The sequence below is a fragment of the Pinus tabuliformis genome, chromosome Q, assembly GCF_031772625.1.
Source record: "Pinus tabuliformis cultivar Carrire ecotype Pingquan chromosome Q, CPIR1, whole genome shotgun sequence".
NCBI classification, from domain to species: domain Eukaryota; kingdom Viridiplantae; phylum Streptophyta; class Pinopsida; order Pinales; family Pinaceae; genus Pinus; species Pinus tabuliformis.
The window spans coordinates 41,271,959-41,298,355 of NC_142296.1; positions in this window are offsets into that span (position 1 = coordinate 41,271,959).

The following is a 26,397-nucleotide window of genomic DNA, read 5'->3' on the forward strand; positions in this document are numbered from 1 at the left end:
ACTCAACAAGAAATTCATTTTGTCATTCCATCTAGGAGAAAAATTGATTTTACCAAGGTCACTCCAGAGGTGCAACAACCCTCCTGAGGCAAATGATGTTTTCGATATTTCTCCCAACCCATGAATCCTGTGTAAAAACGGAAAGAGGTTTTTCTTCTTGGGTCAATGATGGACAAAAACCTCTCTCACTTTTTTCAAATTCATCTTCTATTTCTCAAAAACATCATTTGAATAAAACCTATCCCGATATGTGGAACAAGGGATTTGTAGAAATGAAAGGAAATGAAGGGGATAAGGGGATTATAAATTCTTGAGAAATTTTGGAAAATAGGGAGGGATGTTAGGAAGCAAGAAAAAGTGTAATTTCAAATATTGAGTGAGGGGAAGGGGTCCGAAAGGGCAAAACATAATCCTAGCCTAGAAAATTGTCAAATTGTAGCAATAAGCTAGGGTTTGTGGGAAAATGACAAATTTGAGGGATATCAGTGATGGGAAGTGCTTAAGAAGGTATATTAAGGATAGGAGAAGGTCTATGAACATCAGGACACAAGTTTTGTTGATGATTTGACCATCCAAGAAAAATTACCTTCAAAACCCTAGGAGAGGGAAATGAGGCTTACCCAAGTACAACTGAAGCACGAACAAGGTGTAAAATGACCCATTGGAACCTGAAATGATATGAAAACCTTTTTAATGATGGTACAGTTAGTCGAATGGTGACATGGACCGAAATTTGGAAAACTTTGAAAGGAGTGAAAACAAATCCTAGACTTAATACCTAGTGACCAAATTTTACTTGAAGACTCACTGAAATGACAAAATTTGACTTTGACACCCTAAGACCACTTTGTAAGAGCATGTTTGATCACTGGTGGAAGGCTTCAAAGACTCACACTAACAACCTGGACGTGATATTACATAAAGGTATATTTTATGGAGCTATCAGGTCTGCACAGTATATCGCAATCGGTGTTTTGACATAGTTACGGTTCTTCACGACTTGTGATATGAAACGGATGCGATATAACAATAAACAGAACTTAATATACTTGTCGGGTCCATATATATATATATATATATATATCAAAATCGTTGTTTATAGTGTACCATCCCTTTATAACTTGCTATGCATAACCTCTGATACGGCAGACGCGATATAACATTAGGGCGTATTACAATGGTGATGACGTAACTCGCTTGGACACAGTTCCTGAGGTTTAATTTTATCGGGTTCATTCTCCACCATAGATTTCATCTGTATTAGATCTGACGATCAACACTCGGTCTGATTAACACAATCCATCGGAAGCTTGTTGCGTCGTAGATCTCTTCTTTCCAAATCTAACAGTCCCGACTTAACTGTATCAACCCAAAAACCATCCGTTGATCTTTCTCCATCGATCAACCCACACTAGATCCAACGACCTACAACTATTTCGAGTGGACTACTTGCACAAGAGTTACCCGCCTAAAATGAGTGGTTTTTCTCTCTCCTCTAGTTCCTACGTGTCAACCATTGAATGGAATCGGGAGCTCTCCTCTAAATACCACTTACCATTTTGAATCCGCCTGAAAACCATTGCCACTATTACAAACCCGCTTTTTGGAATATAACCACGTGTATTAATCAATCACTTAAATAAAGCACTTAATCGTTTAACCACAAGATTAACACTTAATCACAAGATAATCATGATTTGTGAATAAAAGCATTAAGCACTGAGATTTATGTTTTTCAGTGGGAATACAAAGAAATACCCAGTTAACTGTTGAACGCGGATACACGGAGTAACGAGAGTCCACACCAGGCATGATTCTTGCCCTCTTGGCTCAATTACATCAATAAATTGACTTCTATCTCAAACCCCCTCTAACACTCAACCTCTCGCTTCTCACTCAAAACCTAATCATCTCAGCTCCCTTGACTTTTTGCTCTTCTCTGGTCTGATATGGCTCCTCTATTAACTCCTCTAATACTCTGTAGTTCTTCTTTGGCATATATTACATGTGATACTCCCAATATGGCTCCTCCTCAATCTCCCACTCTTACACTAACTTGGCTTTCCTGTGGCTTCCGATACTACTCCAATACCTCTTCTCTGCTTTGATAGCTCTGCTCTGATAGCTCCTATGACTTCCAATATTCTCTCCAATGGCTTGACTGACTTGGCTTTCCTCTGGTTTCTCCTCATGGCTTCTTGCTCTTATTTCCTCACGGATCTGCTGTACTTCTCCTTGGCTTCATATCATCATTTAGTATCCTAGAATATTGCCATATTGACATACTCCTATTGCTTCATGATTCGCTCTACTTGGCTTCACATCATTGTTTACTGTCCAAAATATTGCCATATTGACATCAATGACAACCTAGATTAATAATCTCCCCCTTTGTTATTGATGGCAATATTCTTTTTCTCTCCCCCTTTTAAATCAATGGCAAAGGAGTGCACAAGGACTCCCCCTATCGAACTACTTCTCTTCTTCATGAATAGTAGATCTTCATGGGTCTGTTACAGCCCCTGTCATAGTGCTCTTCTTTTTACCCAAGATAGAAGGATTGCTGCAACTAGTACATTATCCCCTCTTCATGTCTCAGAACTACTTTATCATGGCTTCAACAATTCTTAGAGATTCTTCACTCCAATGCTTCTACAATAAGACAGGCTCCCCCTGACTATATGCATCATCTCTTTTGGCAGAGTCTTCCCATCAAATGCTAAGATTGTCGAACATCAGGTCAACAACATGTGTTGTTGGCTGGAGAGTTTAAGGGAATTTCGGATTGTATTTTCTTCCTTCTCTATACTTGTGTAACTTTCTTATTTTTCATGGTTCTATCTTGTGTAAGAGCCCAAGTTAAGTTACAATCATGTGCCATATGACCAATGTTATGAAAATTGAATCATTCTACATTGTTCATGAATAAGAATTCATGATTTCTTCCTACAAAATTGTTCCTTGGATATTGTTGGGGACCACAATATCTATCTTTATGATATGGTTGGGGACCATAACGTCTATATTTATGATATGCTTTACAATCTTTTGCTATGTGACCAAATTTTGTACAAGAATAACAATAACCAAGAAATAAACTTTGGTACCTGGGAGATGGAGATTTCCTTGATGTATTTCTAAAGTCTTTCTATCTTGATATCCTTTGATGATAACCATTGCTTCTAGCATCCTTGACATTGTCTACATTTCTTCTTGGAGCGGGATTTCTTCCATTGTTGTCTTGATTTTTCTCCTTGCCTTTGCAGGAGCTGGGAGCATCACCATTTATTTCTGGCTTCTTCACATCCCTTTTGTTTGAAGCATTATCATTCTTTTTTGAGGATTCACCTACATACCTGAGACCTAATTTATCAAATGGAAATCTTTGATGGCTGAGCATGTCATCCAAGGCTTGAGAGCTCTTCAAGATTTTGTTCATCCCTTCAACCTTTTTCCCGAGGAAGACAATCTCTTCTTCTAATCTTTCACACTCATTATTCTTCTTAACAAGTTGTTTCTCAGTTTCTTCCTTGACATGAGCAACTTCATTTGCTTCTATTTTAAGGGAAATGATATCTGACTTCATTTTGAAGATTTCTTCATTTTCCTTTGCTATACTGCTCTCCATTTCTTCCTTGATCCTTGTAGCTTTACATGTTTCGGCCTCGAGAAGTTTGATGTTAGATTATAATTTGAAGATTTCTTCATCCTTTGCTTTTAGTTGACATATCATGGTGTTTCTCTCCTTTTCTGCTTCATCGACCTGTTCTTCTATGATTGCCAATGTTTCCATTGTCTTCTCAGCTCCTTGTGCTAACTTTCTTGCTTCTTGTAGTTGAGATTTGAGAGAGGAGACCTCTACCTTGTACTGACCAATCTCTTCTTCAAGTTTGTTCAAGCTATTGTGCCTTTGTTCAAGTTGACTTGACAAGGTATCTTCCCATTTCTTTGCTTTATCCAATTGATTTGTCATGGATATGACTTCTTCACGATGCTTTTTTTTGCTTTAATGAAATTCCTTCTTAAGCTTGACAAGCTCTTCATCCCTTTCCTGTATTTGAAGCTGGACAAGGTCAACTTTCTTCCTTGTTTGGTCTTGGTCACTAGCTATTGCTTTCTTCTTAAGTGCCTTTTTTTCCTTTTTCAAATTGATAATCTCTTCCATGGCAGCTATAAGTTGAGCGAGGAGATCTTCTACAAAATCTTTCTCATTCCCTTCATCTTCTAGGTCTTCTTTAGCCTTGATTTCATCATTCTCATTTACAGCTTCTACGATGGGTTTTGGCTTTTCTTCTTCATTTCCATCATCTTCTTGATTGATGGTCATGGTCAATGCTCCTTTTGAGTGAAGGTCATGAAGTTTGTCCCATATACCCTTTGCTGATGAAAATTTTCCTATTTGTTATTTATAGAATCAAGTAGCCCATTCAAGATTCCCTTCATTGCTTTTTCATTGTACTCCTTGGATTCTCCATCCATCATGCTATCAACAATTACTGATTTCCATATTTAAATGCCTTGAGTCTTTAAGAAATTCCTCATTCTTGCTTCCCATATATTAAAGTTCCCAGTGAACCATGGAGCCTCCTCAAATAGATTGTCTTCTATTTTAGTGGTAGAGGGAGACACATCCTTAGGAGGATTGGAGACTTTCTTCCTTAACTTCACCATTTGTGCTCTAAAGGTCAACCTTAAAGCTAAAGGCTTTGAATGAAGGTACTGGCTCTGATACCTATTGTTGGAAATACTGAGGGCGAGGGGTGAATCAGTATTTCTTTTCAACTGTTATTTTACCAGTTAAAAACTTTATATTCAGAACACAAGATGAACAACAAGAATAAATTCTTTTATTAATATAATCTTTGCAATAAACTAGATACAAATATATATGTTTCCAATCTGTTGCCAAGCACCAACTTGGACTTTTGTGAGGCTACAACCTCTAGAGCACCAACTCTGTTTTGTCAAGGCACCAACCTTGGACTTAGGAGCACCAACTCCCAGGACACCAATCCTTCCAGTTCTGAGACACCAACCTCAAGGGCTCCAACCCTCTACTGTCAAGGTACCAACCTTGGATATAGGAGCACAAACTCCAAGGACACCAATCCTTCCAACTTCTGAGGCACCAACCCGAAGGGCTCCAACCCTCTGTTGTTAAGGCATGTTTGCTAGTAATGTTTTTCTCCCAAAACTCTTCTTTACTGAATTATGTTTGTTTATAGCTTCATTGTAGTATCCATGCTACAACATCAATGGTAACCAGTCTTCATAGGAAGAAGCCTTTACAACTCTTCATACTGTCCACATAGATTCTGCAAAAGTTATCTCATGATGATATCAAATAGCCATCATGATCTCTGATAATTTCTCCACACAACTTTAGTGAGTCTACTATTAGCTGCACTAAGCTCTGCACAAGAACCAACTCTCTGTTTCAAGCCTTTGCTCTCACTGTCATGGTGAATGCTTCCACTGTGACTAATGTGCAATGTTCTTGCTATTGCAATCTCTTACTTCCCAGAAATACATTCACATATGCTTCAATATTGGTGCTGGCTACTGTTCCCTTCAAGCGATATCAAATGAAACTTTATTTATTATATCACATAATTGTTCTTCAGTATGCATTATGTACCGATTAATTCAACACAGGTCTGAGTCTTTCACAGGGTAACACAATCAGCAGAGTTGCTCATCCTTTGACTGCCTCCTGTCCAAATGGACCTTCATCTTCCTTCTGTTCGGTTGGACCTTCAGCCTCTTTCTATCCTGTTGGACTCTCGACTTCCTTATTTCTTCTAGTTCTCCAACCACCACACATAAAGGAAATTCTTTGTTTTCTTATACTGATACGCCTGACCTTTGGCTTCCCTTTCACTCACTTGAACTTCCGCTTCCTCTGTGCTCACTTGACCTTTTGGCTTCCCTCCTCAGATCGCTTTAGCTTCCTCAATGCTCATCCATCTATGCTCGCTTGATCCTTCAGCTTCCCAGTCCATGGCTTTCTCTGTCTATTCGAGTGTTCCAATACTCACAGGACACGTAAATTTAGAAGAGAGGCTGAATTACAAATAAATATTGCATATTAAAAAAAATATCAGAGGCCCTTTTTTTCTTTAATATCTATACAATAGACTCAATCATTATTTATGGAGGATTTCATTGGAGAGGCTTGTACCAACAGGGAGGTCCCACATGCCATGTCACTATCTCAATCGTAATCAGCGATCCAACAGCGACAACCCTTATGATTTGCGTGACTTCCCCAATACTCGAACGCGATATTACATAAAGGTATATTTTATGGAGCTATCGGGTCCGCGTAGTATATCGCAATTGGCATTTTGACATAGTTACAATTCTTCACGACTTGCGATATGCGACGGATGCAATATAACAATAAATAGAAGTTAATATACCTGTCGGGTCCGTATATATATATATATCGCAATTGCAGTTTATAGTGTACCATCCCTTTATAACTTGTGATGCATAACCTCTGATACGACGAACGTGATATAGAATTAGGGTGTATTACAATGGTGGTGACATAACCCGCTCAGACACAGTTCCCGAGGTTTAACTTTATCGGGTTCATTCTCCACCATAGATTTCATCTATATTAGATCCGACAATCAACACTCGGTCTGATCAACACAATCCATTAGAAGCTTGTTGCGTCGTAGATCTCTTCATTCCAAATCTAACGGTCCCGACTTAACCCGATCAACCCAAAAACCATCCATTGATCCTTCGTCGTCAATCAACTCGCACTAGATCCAACAACCTACAATGATTTCGGGTGGACTACTTGCACGAGAGTTACCCACTTGAAATGAGTGGTTTTTATCTCTCCTCTAGTTGCTATGTGTCAACCATTGAATGGAATCGAGCGCTCTCCTCTAAATACCACTTACCATTTTGCATCCGCCCGAAAACCACTGCCACTATTACAAACCCACTTTTTGGAATATAACCACGTGCATTAATCAATCACTTAAATAAAGCGCTTAATCGTTTAACCACGAGATTAACACTTAATCACAAGATAATCATGATTTGTGAATAAAAGCATTAAGCACTGAGATTTATGTTTTTCAGTGGGAATACAAAGAAATACCCAGTTAATTGTTGAACGTGGATACACAGAGTAACGAGAGTCCACACCAGGCACGATTCTTGCCCTCTCGGCTCAATTACAGCAATAAATTGACCTCTGTCTCAAACCCCCTCTAACACTCAACCTCTCGCTTCTCACTCAAAACCTAATCATCTCAGCTCCCTTGACTTTCCGCTCTTCTCTGGTCTGATATGGCTCCTCCGTTAACTCCTTTGATACTCTGCAGTTCTTCTTTGTCATATATTACATGTGATACACCCGATATGGCTCCTCCTCAATCTCCCGCTCTTACACTAACTTGGCTTTCATGTGGCTTCCAACACCGCTCCAATACCTCTTCTCTGTTTTGATAGCTATACTCGGATAGCTCCTATGACTTCCAATATTCTCTCCAATGGCTTGACTGTCTTGGCTTTCCTCTGGTTTCTCCTCATGGCTTCTTACTCCTGTTTCTTCACGGATATACTATACTTCTCCTTGGCTTCATATCATCATTTAGTATCCTAGAATATTTCCACATTGACACACTCCTATTGCTTCATGGATCTGATCTACTTGGCTTCACATCATTGTTTACTGTCCAGAATATTGCCATATTGACATTAATGACAACCTAGATTAACATCACCAACACCTTTTCGATTATTGTTCAATTTAAGATCAAAAGTGAAAATTGAATCACCTGCATTTGATCTTTCCTTTGTTGAGGTAGGCTCATTAGTCTCTTGAGTTTGCTCTGAATGTTTTTATGTTGAAAAACTCTCACAACAATAGAAACTACTACATTCATGTTGTGTTCCAATGGAGGGCATGTTTTCTCTGAATGTGCTTCTTAATGGAAGGTACATTAGTTATACATGCCCAAGTTCTCAAAATTAAATACAACATTAGAGCTCTGTGTAGACTTAGCCAGTTGATTGATGATCTTCTTGAAAAATGGCTTGAAATACTTGTTATTAGTAGAAGCCTCACTTGAATTCCTCTTGAGTTCTAATACTTCATTGGTTAACAACTTCAAGGATTTAGTCAAGATGTCCATGTCAAAAGGATATTTCTCTTTAGCTTTAGAGAAAGAGGCTTGTAACGTTAGCAGTTCCTTTGGAGTCTTTTGAATCTTCCTGATAAAAAATGACCTTGATAGACCTCAAGTCCTTTTCAACGGTGATTGATTCTGCATAGATAAGAGCCAAAGCATCTTTTGCAGTGCACTTGACAAAAATGGAAATGTTAGTGGGAAAGGCAATAATGTAATAATTTTTAGTAATTATATCATGTGGTTTTACATCGGTGGGTAATTTTTTCAAAATACATGTAAACCTTTAATTGAAATCCTTAACCTTTTCTTTATCCCCCATCTTAATGATTTTCAGTTCTTTAAGTAACATGGTTAGAGTTCTATCATCAACAAACGTTTCTAAGAATAATTGTTTAAACTCCCTCCAATTATGGATTGAACTGGGTGGAAGGCTATGGTACCAAACTGATGCTCTACCTTCTAGAGTGTACATAAATAATATACAAGAAACAACATAAAAATCTACCTCTAACATCTGTAGATGCAAGTAAAAGTCATCAATATGATCTTTCACCTTCGTTTTCTTATCAGGATCATACTTGGTAAGAAACTTTTCCAAGTTCTTGGGTAAGTGATGAATATTTCCCATAAGAGTAAGAGGTTATTAGGCCATCCAATCCAATTGGTCATTGGCCATGTCTTTTTTCTCCTTCTCCTCACTCTCTAATTCTAAATATTCTTCTCCTTCACAATTCAAATTCTCGTTATTATTCATTTGTTTGTATTCCCTCGATTTTATTCATCAGAAAAAATAAAATCCTCCCCATGTCCATCCATATTTTCCCCAATAGGTGGTGGAATATCCCCTTGTTGATGAATTCCTTCAGAGGTGTCATCTATATCTCCAATAGTTACGTTGACCAATTCTTTCAATGAAGAAACGAACACACCACGGTGAGTTGCTTCTTTCATTGTTGTGTTATTAGAGAAAGGATGTGATGGGAGTCAATCCAAGAGCTCTATCAAACTAATGACTAATAGGCCAAAGTGTTCATAGGTTCTCGTAGGTGACTTCGTATACATGCCATGGACACAGACAAATACTACCTTGCACAAAAGGCTCTTTGTGTGAATTTCGTGAATTGTCAACCATAAAATGGTTTCCCTCCTTCTAGCACCAGAACTATTGATGGTGTTAGAAGTCACCAACAACCTAAGGGTATCCTCAATATGAAGTCCCAATTAGACTTCACATCGTTTGGAGTAGGATCCCCAACCGATAAATTAGATCAGTTTCCATAATCTTAAAGATTTACCTTGGATGCAATAAATGACACAGGAGAAACACATGTACTTTCGAGATAAACAAGTTAGTTAGCTTTGTGATGTATTCAATTGCAAAGTGTATAATGGTTCTTTCATAGAAAGGAAGAGAAAGTGAGTCTTTAAGAGAAAAGTAATAGTACTATCCTAATAAAGACACGCACACATATCTAAATGAATCATTAATAATCTTGCAAAATAGTTCACGAAGAAATAATGATCATGAAAGAAAAATACATATGATTCAAAAATGCATACTAAAGCCAATGAAATAGTTCATTTTCATTAGTATGTAGAAACATAAACATACACTACAAACAATGAAATAATAGTCTTACAATCATTCACGACATATGCATGAAAAGTGTGTCGTATCTAAGAGCTTTGAATTATAAAATGAAAGACCCAAGATACACCATTACAATTATACAACACTAGTTCTAGTAGTGGAATGTTAAGCGACTACTTGCTTCTCAAAAGACTAATCTTCTCTCCCATGCCTAAATTGAGAGGTCAAGGTGATAATTCCTTTGCTTGAGCTATGAGGGTGTATATATAAAAAAATTAGGTGACTCTCCACCTCCCTTGTGACTCTTGAGCTCCCCTTGTGACTCTTGAGCTTCCTTAGGGACTCTTGAGCTCCCATGTGACTTTTCAAATTCCTATGAGACCCTTGAGCTTCTACATGACTCTTGACATTCTATGTGTGACCCTTGGGCTTCCACAAAGCTTCCATTTTCTCATTTTTGGAAATTACATAATTACATCCACAAATGATGTGGAAAAATACAATGACACATAAGACTCTTATGGTGACACTTGGAGAAGCCATGACTTGGAAATGATGACATGGAACTTCGTTGTAGAGTGCTTATGCCAAGCATTTATCCTTGCTTCCATCTTTGTATCTTCCTGATAGATCTTCATCTTCATTCTTCGAGGGGCTGGGATGATATGGAGTATTTTGTGTGATCTTGATCTTCATTCTTCTATCATGATCTAGTTTTCCTTCATCTCTTTGCTTGATGATCTCTTCATTGTTTAATTTCACAAGTGTCCTCTTACATCATCTCCTTGGCACCCTCCTTGAGAATCATCCTATCATGTCAAAATAACAACACCTACAAATGGAATTAGCACATGACAAGATGACATAAACCCAAAATATCCTAGTCTATCTTGTTTCTCATGAAACATATTGATTGAGTCAGGACAGTGTGCATGATTGACGAGGAGGATCAAAAATTTCACAGTGTGTAGGAACAAGAGGAAGGGGTGAGGGTCTAAGCTCTATGATTGCATAGTGTGAAATGGATAAAATATATGAAGGAAATATTACATGGTTGAGGGAGTTAGAGATGAAATGAGGCAAAATTTCTTACTGCAATTGCACAATGAATAGTTTTGGTAGGAATGAAATAGTTGATTTCAAATTCGACGAATTCAAGAATTGAGATAGGGCATAAATATTGTCTGAGAATGCACAACAAAGGCCGAACCAGGGAAATATTGCGTAGTGAGAAAGTGCAAAAGGCAAGGACTGGGAATTGGGATTGCACAATGTGCAGTTCTTGGAGTCAGTGAATATGCAGTGTGTAGTTCTAGGAGGCAAGGATGGATAACTTGGGCTTGAGACTGCATAGTGTGTAGTTTAGGAAGGAAATAGGATGAGTGGTTGGTCGGGAAAGTTATGAAGACAAGAACACTTCAGAAAATTGACTAAGTGTGGGGTTGGTGAGGCAAAAGATGAAACCAGAGCATGTAACAAGAATTAAAAATGATCACACACTCATAAATTATCAACCACATGACAATTAAACACTTAAAATCTAAAATCAACATGAATGCATTGAAATGACAACAAAATGACACTTGCATCCAAGTGTGACACTTAAGATACACCCTACAACACTAGTGTCGATTATGACAATAAAGTGCACTGTACTTTGGGAATAAGTCTAATTCATATGACTATGATAGATAGAACCCATTAGTACAAGAGAAATCACCAAATCTTCCTCTTAAAAGTGTACCATGACTTCCTTTCACAAAGAGAGACACTTCCCTTAACCAAAGATGACACTTGGAATTTATTTACAAAGAGACTTTGAAACTTAGAGAACGAGTATGGCGTGTATTTAATAACTAGAAATGACATTTCACATGGTTAAAGGGAAGCTCCAAATTTTTAATATAGGCTAAAATTTGGAGGGTGTTGTAGCAAAGACAAAAGAATAAACCACTTGTGTGTTGTTTTTGCACAACATAGGCATTATACTCACCATTTCACTAATCTACCTCAATTTTGGGACGCATTGGTTTCCCTTCATGAAGCTAGTGCCATTACACCATCAATTCCTTCTACTCCAGTGGTTGATGATGCATCTCATACCATTTACTGAGTTTTAGAAAAAGAAACCCCATATACAACACGCCCATGTGCTTTCTACCACCATAAATCCCATCCTACATCAATATGCTCCAAGAGGAACAATAAGAAGATGAAACAGACTCCTTCAAAACCAGCCTCTTTATGCCTCCTATGAAATGAAAAAAGACATCTCATCAACCTTTTTTTAGCTTTGAAAGATATTTTGAGCTTCTTCCATTCATCTTTTGCAACTCCTCGATTTTCGCAAAAAAACAAGTTAGGGTGAAATCGCCACAATTGTTGTATTTTCATATAACATGCACACCATACACATCATTTCCCACACCTCCCTAGGTTCAAAGAAGCATGTGTTGCCTTATGAAAAACTGACACAGAGTCATCTGTGCTTCTTCCCGCATATTTTAAATCCAAGATTGATAGGTGGAACGCCCCCTCTAAGGACACACCACCTTTGGATGTTTATCCCAACTCACAATCAAGAGTTATGAGTGAATCCGCCCTACAAACTATTTACTACATAGCCTCAAAAGCTACATTGTGTGCCTTACACCAATGTAATATTTGCACCGACATTTCCCACGTCTCATCCACATGTCATCTTCTTTAGATATCAATGGGAATCTTAGTATTGTGTAACACCCCCAACTCATAAGTCAACAAGAGATTCATCCCAGAGATGATGAATCTTTGGCTCCCAGGATGTTGGCACCTTCCTGGGAGTCTTCTCCCATTCACCCTCAAGAAACCATTAGAGAGATACTCCTGCCCCCTAGTGTCGATGACACTAAACATCATATTTTCTTCATTTATTATTCCATAGGAACCATGATTAAATTTGTATTCTCATTGTTCCACGGTGTCAAGATCACTTCACCCATTGTGAAGGTGGCACCATCCTGTGGATATAACCACATGAGGTCCTAAAAGAATGAAAGAAAAAGGGAGGCTAAAACACTGAATTTTCAAAATCTAGTGACTTGCGTAACTATTTTTCAAACAATCACATGGTCCATGTGATTATACCATTAACAAGCACGAGGGAACTCATGCATGTGTTCCTTACAGTCATGACCAATTTCATGGTTGTATCTCCCTAGTCTGCAAGTCCCCCTTGCAGGGGGTCTCGTACCTATTTCCTATGCAACTACAACATGGTCACGACTATATTTTCTTGGGCTATGGTACCATCATGGCTCATCCTCCATAACCCATGATGGCTTGTGCAACTATGAGCCAGTCGGCTGCTGGGGTATGAAAGTATTTTCCTAAAAGAGTCATACAGGCCACCCTGTACAATCTAGCTACTCTAGAACTACTGAATTGATAGGGAATGTTCAACAATAACTAACCTGGCTCGTCTTGCATGATGAATGGACACTCTAGATGACCACAATGAAAGAAATGATCATTGGGCTTCACAAAAAGTGCCACATTAGCATGGAAAAATGAGGTGGAAATGTGGACCCCACCAACTCTATATATGCCATTTTTTGCCATTTTTTTGGAGACCCGTATGGGAGTCCACAAGTTCCTTTCACTAAACCATGAGTGGTATTGGGATCATGATACTCTCATCTACACCATTGTACACTCCTTTTAATTCATCAAAAGTTTTCATTTTTGGGCCCATTTCACATTTAGAGTACCCACCAAGTGCGCCTTTTTGTGTTTTTGGATACAATTTTTTCAAAATTTCTAGTATGCATATTTTTATATGAAGATGTGTTTCACTTGGGGTATTGGCTTCTAAGTTGTAGGTAATTGGAAGCTTTCACATTTAACTCAGTCCCATTGTGCACCAATCAATAGTTAAGGTATCATTCTTCACTAGCATGATAGGTTTCCCTGGAAACTTTGCATATCCTAACATCATTTCTCTGAAATTAACCATAAGGTCCATCATCTCAGCCACGTTTACCATCACCTTCCACTCACACTTGGTAAACATTCATGTTGGTTGATAGAGCTTCCACCCACATGGATTACCCCATTTTATAGTTCACCTAACACTATTGGTATCCATGACCATTTTCTTAGGCTTGAGAGCCATTTCATTTGCACGATTTGAAGACAAGCCTCATCCCTCTTCGTCAATTTCCTACTTTCCACCCTCCTCCTAGGCCACCATTCTTTTGAGTTCATGAAAAATGCACCACCACATTTAGCACTTGGGCATACCATCCATCCAAATTGCATTAGACCATCTGCGTTATCATTTACGCTTCATCCACCTCACATTGAGAGTATCTAATAGGACCCCCACCTTCTGCAGATACCACCTACATCACTAATAAAATCACTATACTCTTGGGGCACCTATCTTTATTTTTGTACATCCAAAATCACTTTCAAATTAATTTTGCGAGTGTATAAAGTTTTTTTTTAGAAAAGGATTCTCACCCATATTTTTGTGTCAATTACCTGAAGACAATCCCTAGTTTCCCTTGGTTGGAGCTCACTTTTTACCCATCCTAGAACCACATCATTGACCACTAGTTTTTCATAAACCTCACCGCAATAGTTATAGCATACATATGCATCCCCTACATGTCCTCTCAACCCCAGGATCCTATCCCTTAGAGTTGTTGTTTTGATTGTCACCACTCGCATTATATCTCCAACCTCGGGTGGTTTCCCATATCCCTCATATATACTGTCAACCCTTACTATCATGCCTTTGACCCATCATGCTATAACACCTACGTCAACTTCATATGGATTTCCTTGAATCATTTTTCAGGCAGTTGGTGGTTCTTTTATGTCGACATCAACACTCATGTTCTAGAATCAAGCAATCCCTTGGTTTCTCCCCACGTTTTTTGGATAGCCTCGGGTGGAATAGTGGGAACCCTCATTGCCCATTGATTTCACAAGTCCCCTTGATGTTCAAAACTAGCATAAGTTTTCATGCTAGGGATGCATCATACATTATGACCATTTCGTTTCTCTCATTTATTCAAATACCTATGTATCCCATTGCACCTTCTTCAACATTGCTTTGTATCTGATGCATGAGGGCTCCTAGTTCAGCCTATTTTTCAGAGAAATCCTTAAAGGTGAAAATGATTATCTTCTTTAGCTAGAAGCACGTCATCCACTTCCACACTAACAAGAAAATATTTCCTGCGTGTTTGTAATATTTTAGTTGCAAGTCATCATAATGAGTTTGGGACATGCTTGCCTCATATTGATCAGTATTTATCTCAAAAATAAAAGTGCTCACAATCACTCAAAACCTGAATGACCGCGTCCTTCTTGGTGATACGACCCCAACGCAACTTGTTTCACTCAAAACGGAGCTCGTATGAGGAAGATACTATGTTCTGTTCGCTTTGCCAAACATAAGAATTTTTGCAAAAAAAAGGTACAGTCACTGCACAGTCAGTAGTCCGTACTTTTGACGTGGAAGGTGACTAGGCAAGGTCAAAGGTGGTCAATGGCCAACCAGGTTTCACCAAATAGCGCGTTGTGGTTGGTCTGCAGGTTGGTAATTTGGTTCGATTTCATTGGATAGAGGTGGACCAATGAGGAGACATGTGACAAGCCCAAAGGCCACTACATGTCCCTCCCCAAAGGTCAGGAAATATTGACACGCAGTGGCAAGAAAAATTATTGGGTAGGTCGGCAGAGTCAAACCCACGACCTCTCTCACACTAACTCCACGTCTTACTGTTACACTACCACCGAAGTTCTTAAACTATAACAGTTTCCATTTTTATACATTATGTTAACCGTTGGTGGTTGGGGGAAGGAGGGAGCTAGCCCCCTCCCATGTGACCATACCCTGAGAACTGACAGCTAGTGAAAACCGTAACTGTTGGAATTTACTGCCCATGTGACCTCTACCACGAAAACCAAAGGCTGACAGTTAGCTTAACCTTGCCTAATGCGCTAACTGCAAATTAGCCCGTAATTAATACATGCTTATTGTTAATTAACTTGCAGTTAAGTTGGAGGAAAAGTTGGTGGTCCAATAAATTTGGCAGTAACTCCATATTTAGTGGAGTTCACTGGAGTTCCTCTAGTTTTAGTGGAGAATTCCTAGGAGAAATTGACTTTTCCATAACTTTTGCAAATTTCGACCAAATTGGGATCATGAAAAGGCATTCCTAGATGGTTTTGATGTTTTGAGCATATTGAAGCAAGTTTCAAAAGCAGTAGAGCATTGTAAACAACATTTTTTCCATTTTGATCTAATATAGAGGCCCAAGCCATGGAAGCTGGACCAAGGAGATGTAGCCCAGGAGGGGTGAACTCCTTCATCAAAACACTGTGTTAAGTGTTCATTTTGAGGGTTTGTTGTACACGTGTTTGCTATTGTTCAGCACTTTACTTTCATGTTATTTTTCTCATGAATTCAACATAAAAACTTGACAAAATTTACTTGTTCATTCACAAACACCATAAAGGAAACCTATGCACATGAAGCAAATGATAAGTAGTTGTTTTTAATTCTAAAGTTGAAATTAGCACAACAAAACTAATATTCAACAACAAATCAAGTTGGTATCATAGAAAAGGTTATTTGATTGATTGCTTGAGCTTTGTGCAAGTAGGGTTTTAATGGTTGCAAATTTGTGATGCTTACAAGGTTAATGTTGCAGAGAGGAGAAGGGAAACTATTGGTTGCAACTCCTGAGGTAATTCCCACCAGGAACAGAGCCACAAGGCCACAATCTCCACCCAAAGTTCCAATCCCAGTTGCACTTGAAGCACCTCAAGTTTTACCTTCAATTGAGATTGAGGAGGTACAAGCAGTACCAGAATCTGAGCTTGAATCCAAAGCCATCATGTTTGGAGCAGGAGAGACTAGAGGTCTTTCAGAAGAGGAAGAATTCAAGAAATATTTCTATGACTTAATTGACATGGTTAGAGTCCTCTATGAAGAGAGGAATATTAGAATTGTTGAAATTAGCAACAAGAAATGCTAAATATAGAAGTGCTAAAAATAGCATTGCTATAAATAGCATTTCGAGATACATTCCAATTTTAGTTAGTCCCTGAACTAAAATTGAGAATTAAAATTTGAATTTGATCTTAGCAGTTGTTTGAAAAATAATTAATTAATTCATCTTGAGTTAATTAGTTGGAGAAAATCAAACATGAACTCTAATATGTGAAGACATGCAACAATTATCCCTTTGATTGAGGAAGTTATCCCTTAATAAAGGAGATCAGGATGAGTTGTACTTTGAGGTAATTAGTTAGCTCAGTTAACTGAGTTAATTCTAGTTAGATTAGTTCCAACAGTTTTTGGAACTGATTGTGAGTTCAATTAGTTAATGCATGCATGCATGTAACTAGTGTACTTCAGATAACTGAATAGTCTCTCATAAATAACTCATGCATGTCAGTTCAATCAGAGACCTAGTTGAGATCAGTGGATGGGACAGTGTACCATCAGTTGCAAGAATATTCCATTGAGGATATCTCTTGCATGCAGAAGGAATTCATTCCATGGAGATTACACAGTTATTTCTGAGTTTGGTGAGTTGTGCAAGAGGTGAATTCACAAAAGTGGCAGCCAGAGGACCCAGGAGAAACTGCACAAGGAAATATGAATCTTGGAGGAATGAAGGAAGGCATATGTGTTGTCTATTCAGTCTATGAGCAGCATTGAGGGATTGTACTGAGAGCTGGATAGCTTGTGAGCTAAAGCTTTGTGTAATCCGGAGATATTTCCACTTGTATGATAATACAGAGATCGGGTTTTTTAGCTGAGGCTTTCCCCAAAGTATTCTTATGTGTTCATGTGTGATTGTTTCTTCTTCATTTGTTAAATGTGTTCTAATTTATCTTGCTCAAAATCGATTAAGCTTCCACAAGTTTGTTTGTAAAAGTAGATAAAGTATTTTTCTTTAGTATATTGCATTATCAGGTGATCTATAGTGAGAATTTCTATAAGAATGGATGGAGAGAGTTCTAAGTCCCCACATGGAGAGGGAAGCTCAGGAGATAAGAAATATGAAAAGAAGGATTCAAAGGGTAATGGAGGAAAGCCTCCTCCATCTCCACCATCTTCATCTTCATCATCATCTTCATCATCCTCATCATCTCAAACAATATCATCTGCCACTTCCACCAAAAAAATTGTTCATACTCATTCAAAAACCCCAAAGTAAAAAACACCCTTACTCAAATTGGACATTAAGTCTAAACTTCCCATGTACAATGGTGAGGTGAATGCATAAAAGTTAGACAAATGGATTTGACAATTGGAGGTTTATTGCAAAATTCAGAACCCTCAAGAAGATGACATAAAGATCCAGTTGGCTTCATTGAGGCTAGAAGGAGTAGCACTAGTTTGGTGGGAAGCAAAGAATCAAGAGAAAATTTGAATTCATGGTAAGATATCGATTTCTTGGGTTGAATTTTTTTTCTGCAATTAAAAGATAGTTTTATCCTTTAGCCTATATGAAAAAATCCATTATGAGTTGGCAAAATTTTAGGCAACTCAAGGGCCAAACAGTTCAAGACTATACCCAGGAGTTTAGGAAGAGGGATTTGTTGTTAGGAGTAAACTTGAATTCCCAAGATACACTCTTGAAATATATTGGGGGTTTACATTCCTACTTAAAACATACTATCCTTATGTTCAATCCAAGAAATTTAGATGAGGTATGTGTGCAAGCCACACACCTTGAAGCAAGAGGAAAGAACATTCAGGAAGAGGGTAGTAAGAAGAATCCATTCAAGGGTAAGGATAAAGAGAAGGGTGGAAAATGGAAAGGAAAGAAGAATTCAAGTGTGAAGAAAGAAGGGGAGAAAAATATATGCCAACATTGTTCCAAAGTGGGGCATGATGAAACACATTGTTGGAAATTACATCCCGAACTAAGGCCTAAGAAACTAAACAATAAGGGGAAACAAAAGACGAACGCTACCATAAAACATGATCTTGGATCAGATTCTAGTGATGAGACCAAGATTTCAGCCATGGTCATAAAAGGAAAAGAAGCTATTGCAAGCACTAGTTTCTCACATAGTCACAACAACGTTCCAAATGAAGAATCAAGAATAGAGTTGTTCCATGTAAGGGTAATTTCAAATCATACAAAAGTTGATGCATTATTTGATAGTTGTTAGTTGTGTCAGGCCTAACCCAGGTTTAGTGTTAGTTAGCCAAAAAAATCCCTACACTACTAGCCCTTTCGGCATCAACTCGCTGAGCACGGACCGAAGTCTCATCTGATGCAGTATGGGTGGATGCTGGAACCAAGTTTCTGCACCCTGAGCTGGTCATGATGTTGGTTTATTCCCTCTATTCCTTCTTTCATGCAGGTCACTAAGCTTAAGGGCTCTATCAGTCTAGCCCTTTATTTCGCCCTTCAGTACCTCCACGAAGGTGTACGATTGACCTTCGCATAGCCTTAGCCCGCGGTCTAGGTACTTTCGCGCTGCTATGACAGTGTATTATACAGGTTCCCAAGTTATCTTAAGTGTTTTACTTATCTTACTAAATAATCACAGTTAGTGCCACATAAAATGATATTATTATTTGCATTCAATTAACCAATAATCACATATATTCACGCATCACATAAACATTGTAAATTAGACCCAAAATGATATATAACCAGATGCATGAACAGGAAATAAATACACAAAATTTGCATAATGCTTCTCTTTATTGATATATTTAGATTATTACAGACTCTATCCACCCTGCACACACAGCTGCAAGGGTCTGCGCAGTTAGTTGCAGACTTCTACCCTAGGCCACTATGCACTCACCTGCAAAACCTCTACCTACACTAAGACCCGAAACACTTAGACTTCTCTACCAATACTCTTCACTCCATTCTTCCAACTACAACCCAAAAGTACTTAGAGCTTACTTACTCAGCTCCTTTTTATACCATCCCATGGTCTGCGGAGCATGGGTGGATCTTTACAGCCGACTTTACACTTTACAAAATAAGGGTGGACAACCCTTTATGAATTTTGACACCTTCGTGCTCCGCGACCATAAAATGCAGATACTTTACAACTTTATTCCAAAATTCACCCAAAACATGGGATTTTAGCCCCACAACTATCATTGGGAGATCACGTTCCCAACAGGCCCCCAACATAAACATGGTGACTCATCCTCGAGTCATTCTGCAGGTGTTGAGATCTTGGCATGAAGACCTCCCAGCTCAACCTATATGACCACAAGCTCGGAAGTACACTATGCGACCGCCTGCTTCACTTCCTCAACCAACTTCTCGGTCATTGGTCCTGAACTGTTGGCCTGAAGCTTCTGCTGAGTTGCCTGCAGATTCGCAAGCTTTCCTTCAAAAGAGGTTGTGACCGCATAAGCCTCATCCTCCAATCGTGCAGCTCCCTAACCTGGGTAGTGTAGTTTATAGTCTCGCGCCTCCTTTCAGCTACCTAAAGCGCTAAGACTATGCTACCCTCATACAATCACCTAGTCGAATCATTGGTGTATGGCTTCAATCGGCTGCCATTCACCTTCCCTGGGAAGGGATCTCCATTCAATTTAACCAACTGAACTGCTCCATCGTCGGTAATCTCCTTAATGAAATAGGGTCCTAACCAGTGCATTCTGAATTTCCCTGGAAATTTATCAAACTTGCTGTCATATAACAAAACCAGGTCATTTTACCTTAAAGGTGCGAAAATTAATGTGTCAATCATGTCATGCTTTTTCACACTGGTTTTGGACCTGTTGGTGAAATCCAGCTAGAAATCTCTCTTCCTCAAGCTCAACTAGTTGCACAAGACTCTCTTATAGGGCTCCTCGATCCATCATACATGTTAGTGCCGCTATGCACAGACTAGGCACAATGTATTCCATGTGCACCAGTGCTTTAATGCCTTATACAAGCCTAAAGGGTGTTTATCCAGTCAACTTTTTTCATGTCTTCTAATAGGCCCATAGAACTGTTCTTATGCATAGGTCCCAATCACTTCGTTGAGCATTGCAATCCTTGGTTAACACATTTTCTAGCACCTTATTGAATGCTTCCACCATCCCATTAGCCTGTCGGTGATAAGTCATGCTCTTCTAATGATATACCTGAAATTTCTCCGTCAGCGCGCTGATCGTCTCGTTCAGAAAGTGCGTAACATGGTCTCTCATTAGAACCTTTGGACACCTGAATCATGTCAATACATATTCAAAGAGGAATTTCCCTCTGCCCATCGAGTCAAATACTCAGTCGCGGTGATAAAGTATCCCGCTCTCGTCTTCTTCCCTTAGGGCTAAATGGGTCCCAGAAAATCTATCGCCCATTTATCAAAGGGTTGTAACATCATCTATGGGTTCAGAGGTAGCTCATCTCTCTGCGATGTCCTGCCAGTCCTTTGACACACATCACACACCTTGCAGTAAGCTTTTGCATCCTGATGGAGAGTTGTCCACCACAACCCTGTGCGTAGAATCTTCTGTGCAGTCACTCTCCCTGCATAGTGACCTCCTGCAACGCCCCCATGAGCATCCATGACGATACTACTCCTTTCAAACTTCAGTACATATCATCGTAATACTTCATCAAACCCCATTTTGTATAGATGTCCGGAAATGAAAAAAAAGTCTACCGTGCGTACCACTGACTCCTTCTTTTGCTGGACTGTGTAACCTTCCAGGGCAGTTCCTGTCATTAAGAAGTGTATGATGTCTTCAAAGTGACCAACCACAATGCGCACTGAAAATAGCTACACGTCAGGCAATCCCTCCTCCAAATTATTCAGCTCTTCCCCTGTTTCGATGCGCGACAGATGGTCTAGTCCCATGTTCAGTCGCTCAGGCTTCACAATAACCTCAAAATCATACTCCTGGAACAATAAAAACCACCTATAGATTCTCCCCCCAAACACAGGCTTATTGACCAGGTATTTCAACACGGAATGATCCATATACATCTTAAAATTTCCACCCAGCAAATAGTGTCTAAACATCTTGAGTGCATATACCATGGCTAACCCTTCACGCTTGGTGGTGGGATAGTTCTTCTCATCCTTGGATAACCTCCTGCTTGTGAATGCTATAGGATGGCCCAATTCTCCTCGGCCAGCCTATGTCAGTACTTCTCCCAGCGCTATACATGATGCATATACATTTACATGAAACTTCTTCTTCCAATTCGAGAAGACTAAAATCGGCACGGTGACCATTTTCTCTTTCAATACATCCAAGATTTTCTTATAGTGCTCATTCCAACAAAACGTGACATCCTTTTTCAACAACTTCTCCATAGGCACGGTGATCTGGGCATAGCCCTTGATAAACTTCCTGTAATACCCAGTATGTCCTAAGGTTGCGTGCAACTGTTTCACACTCCTCGACACCTCCAAGTTAAGTATTACTGTGATCTTCGCAGGATCTGCCATCAGTCCCTATCTACAAACCACATGACCAAGCAGGGTCTCAAAAGGAACACAAAATAGGCATTTCTTCAAATTGAGCGCAATCTAGTACCTTCAATAAGTATCTAGCATCAAGAACAAACTTACCACATGGCATTTTACCAGCCCAAACACAGTCCAATCATCAAAGTACACCTCCAAAAATTTATGAATAAATTCCTTGAACGCAGCAATGACTACGCACGAAAAAATAGTAGGTGCATTCTTCAATCTGAAAGGCATTACATTGTACTAAAAACATCCCCACTCAGTCGTGAAGGTCATCTTGCTTCGATCGTCCGGCACGATTTTGATCTGATGGTACCCAGAGAATCCATCAGTGAAGGAGTAGGCTTCTTGGCCACCTACATTATCGAAAACCTCATCAATGAACGAAGTCGGGAAAGGATCATGTACGCAAGCGTCATTCAACTTCCTGAGATCTACGCATATCCTTATTTCATCCTTCTCCTTCTTTTCCTATACCACCATTGGTCTTACCCAATCAGATTCTTCTATGGGCTCAATGATGCCTGCTGCGAGCATCTTGTCTAGCTCTAAGCGCACCTTCTCCTTATACTTCGGATTGAGATGGTAAGGTATTTGTTTAACTGGCTTCGCTTCAGGTTTTAACGTGATCTTCATAACACCCAGATCTCCTATTATCCTGTTTAGCTCTGTAAACTTGGTAGGGAACAAATCCTGGTATTTGTGAAGCAATTCAGTGACCTTATCCACCATTGCATCATCCCAGTAATCTCCAATCTTCGCGAATTTGGGCTATGCCTCCGTACCAATATTTATCTGTTTCACTTTCAGTGGCGTGGTTATATCAGGATCCTCAATCTGCGGTCCCTCAACCTCACGGTGATCCTCTGTTTTAGGGATGTTAATCTTTCGTGGATCCTCATCTTCTTCTTCAGCAGTCACATTATAGCATTCTAGCACATGGCTCAGCTGAGTAGTCCAATCGGGTTGGATGGATCCTACGGTATCCTAAATATTGTTGCATTCACTTCTTGTAGCGCTTCGTCAATACAGTCAAACTCATCTTCAAATCTGAACTTCATTGTGAATCCTTCGCGCAGAATATCCCATTCACCCGTATTATGGCGGAGCTCTGTCTCCAAGTACCAGTTCATCAGGATGACAGAACAAGTGCACCCATTCAGGTTGGGGCATCGCTCCATAAGCCTTAGTCCATTTGGACAAGTGTGTGCGCAGATCATCCTTCCCATCATATTTATCTGTTATTCATACCTTCAGCTTCCCAAAGTGTGTTCTCAGCATCCTCCTACACTCATTCCAATCATCAAATCTACCCTTGTGCTTACCCCACCATCTTGCAAGCGTAGTGCGCAGTGACCAATCCAAAGCCTGGAAGTGTTTCTTCTTTAGTACTTCCCTCTCAAAGGCATCCAAAAATACTTCTAATAGTCCAAGCCATCGTAAGTGGGTAAATTTCTTACCTTTGATGATACACAGCGTGGCGACCGAGTCATCATGTTATAGCTCAGTGTGGTTACTTCATGTAGCCGATTCTTCCAACGCTCTAATTCTTCATCACAGTCTAAAGTGCAGGAACTCTCACGATCCCATCTAATTTTTCCATCTGCTGTTGGATTCACCCAATCTTGGTCTCGTGCTGTTATCTTATATATGCAGTCCAAATCGCCATCGCTCTCATAATCGTGAACTAGTTCAGTATAGCGTGATTCTTCAACAGGGTCTAGGGGTACTATTACGCGGAGTGATTTCTTTTCAAATATCATCTTTCGCTTCTTTAGCTTGATCACTCCATTCATGTCAGTAGCCAAATCAATGCCAAGGAGTGCAGGGTAGGGGTTGCTATCATCCACAATTTCTATTACCTCAAATTCAACCAATGCACTCTCACCTTCAATATCTACAGTCACTCCTTGCAGTCGTCCCATGGAGATGATCTTCTATTGATTATACATCGTTAACTGAATCAGAGACCACTGCAGTGCGGGTCTTCCCATCCTCCCCCAATTCTGCTTTGGTAGGACGTTTGTGTTTGACCCCAGATCCAAAATAACTTGATCCATTTCATATTCTCGTATCTGCGTGATTAATATCATCTCTCGTCCTATCCTTGCTTTATGCTTACCAATATTCCCTATGACGCATGGTTCACCTGGAGTGTTTTCGACGCATCTATTTATAAGCTCCTATAATCCCTTCATAGCCTTCCTAAGAATAGAAGGGTCCATTTCCTAATCAAGTTTATCCTTGCTCCATGATGTGGAAGCCTCAGCTAAGCTCTTCTTTTCCTCCATGAACGTTTCGCGTGCATGCTCCAAATCAAATTCAGCCTCCTTCGCCAGAGCTTTTCGAACCCATGCATTGTCTTTAGGTTGTTTCCCCTTATCATCGCCCATTGAAATTCCACTTCGGAGCACAATATTCACATTCGGATCCTCTTCACGAGGCTCAAACCTCATCATCTGCAGGTTTTGAGTCGGCTGAGGTGGCAGCACCCCTTTGTCACATATCCTCGCTATCAGCATAGGACAGTCCTCTGTCTCATGATCAAAATGAGTACAATATTTGCATGATGGTCGCATTGGGTTAGTTCATTCATGGGCATAGTGTCTTGGCCCTCCACAGTTGTAGAAAATTAGTTGTCCCCGACCTCTACCAGGTCCTCCTCTGCCTCAGCCTCGTCTGTGCCCCTGAACTCCTGTTCCTACCATCCCAACATTCTAGTCAGGGGGTCATGTTTCTTCCTGAACCCTATAGGTAGGTGTTCTATCCATCATCAATTCAAAACTTTTGCAGTTGCGCTCATCATGCCCTACTGACCTGCGGAAGTTGCAGGACAGTTTTTGCGGTGTTTGTACAAACTTCTGCAGCAAATGACAGTTATCCATCGCATGTTTTCCTGCTACCTGACATAAAGCGCACCACAACGCAGGCCCCGTGCTCGGTCTTGCTTGTGCTTCCAACCTCAAAGGCACCTCCAGTTGAACTGTTCTATCCTGCTTCAAACTTTGCATTTCAAGGAAAATATTTTGCAACTGCACATGGATCTACTGAACCCCCAGATTCGGATCTTGCATTGGTGTTTCATGCAGTCTCATTGAAATATCCAAGGCCTCTGCCTGAGTTGTAATCTTCTGTTGTGATAGTGCAACCCTTAGGTGTGGCAGGAGCGAAGCCACGAACCACTTGTAGTGTTGTCCATCTGTTAAGTTCATATTGGCTTCACGGATCTTACACTTCAACCTCTGATTCAATTCCCAAGGTGTCTCACCTAGTTTCATCGTGATTTCCTTGAACCCCACAATCAACTCGGCCTCGGATTTAGGCCTACTGAATTCTTTATTCAGTGCAGTCTAGATGTCTGCCACTCTAGCATTTGGGTTATCATTAGAGCACTTGATGTACCAAGTTACCACGCGATCCTGCAAAGCACTAACCAAAGTTTCCTTCTTCATGTGATCATCTATGACACCCTGAGCTTCCCATACAACTTTCACGATGAACCAAAATTGGTCTGAGTCCTCATTTCCCAAGCCTTTAAACAAAGGCAGCTTCACTGAATTTTCCATGTTGAACTGTGGTGGATGTGGTGGTGGTATGGGTGAAGTTGCAGATGATGGTGGTGAAGTTGGAGGTGGTGTGGGTGGAGGTGGTAGTCACAGGAATCCCTATCTTATTAACTGAATTGCAATTCACGGAGAAGCATGCGCTACTCCCTCTTCATCATCCAATGGAGGTGAAATCAGTGGGCTATAATCAGGACCCTTTCTTCCTTCGATTTTGTAAGTATTTCTACTTCATGTAGCTCTAAACATCAAGGTAGCTGCATAACCCGTTTTTCACACAATAACATCTTAATCCAGGTATTCAAAGAATACAAGTACATACCTCGCAGACCTTTGAAAAAGTGCCACTCCACCTTGTTGTAATTAACTGAGGTACTGACCACGAATTTAGTCACAAATCCTCCTATGATGCAGTCGATCTAATGATCAACAGCACAAGTGATCTTATCCTTTGAGGCTTCTAGTCTCTGTACTAGATCCAGGGTCTAGACAATAGGACCGTCAAGTCTCCACCTTCCTTGGCTATCTGCTAGCTTCACAATCCACTCGTATAGCTCAACCGGAAAGGAACATAAAAATATCACATGGATTACTGTATATAGGTGTCTGTCCAACCATT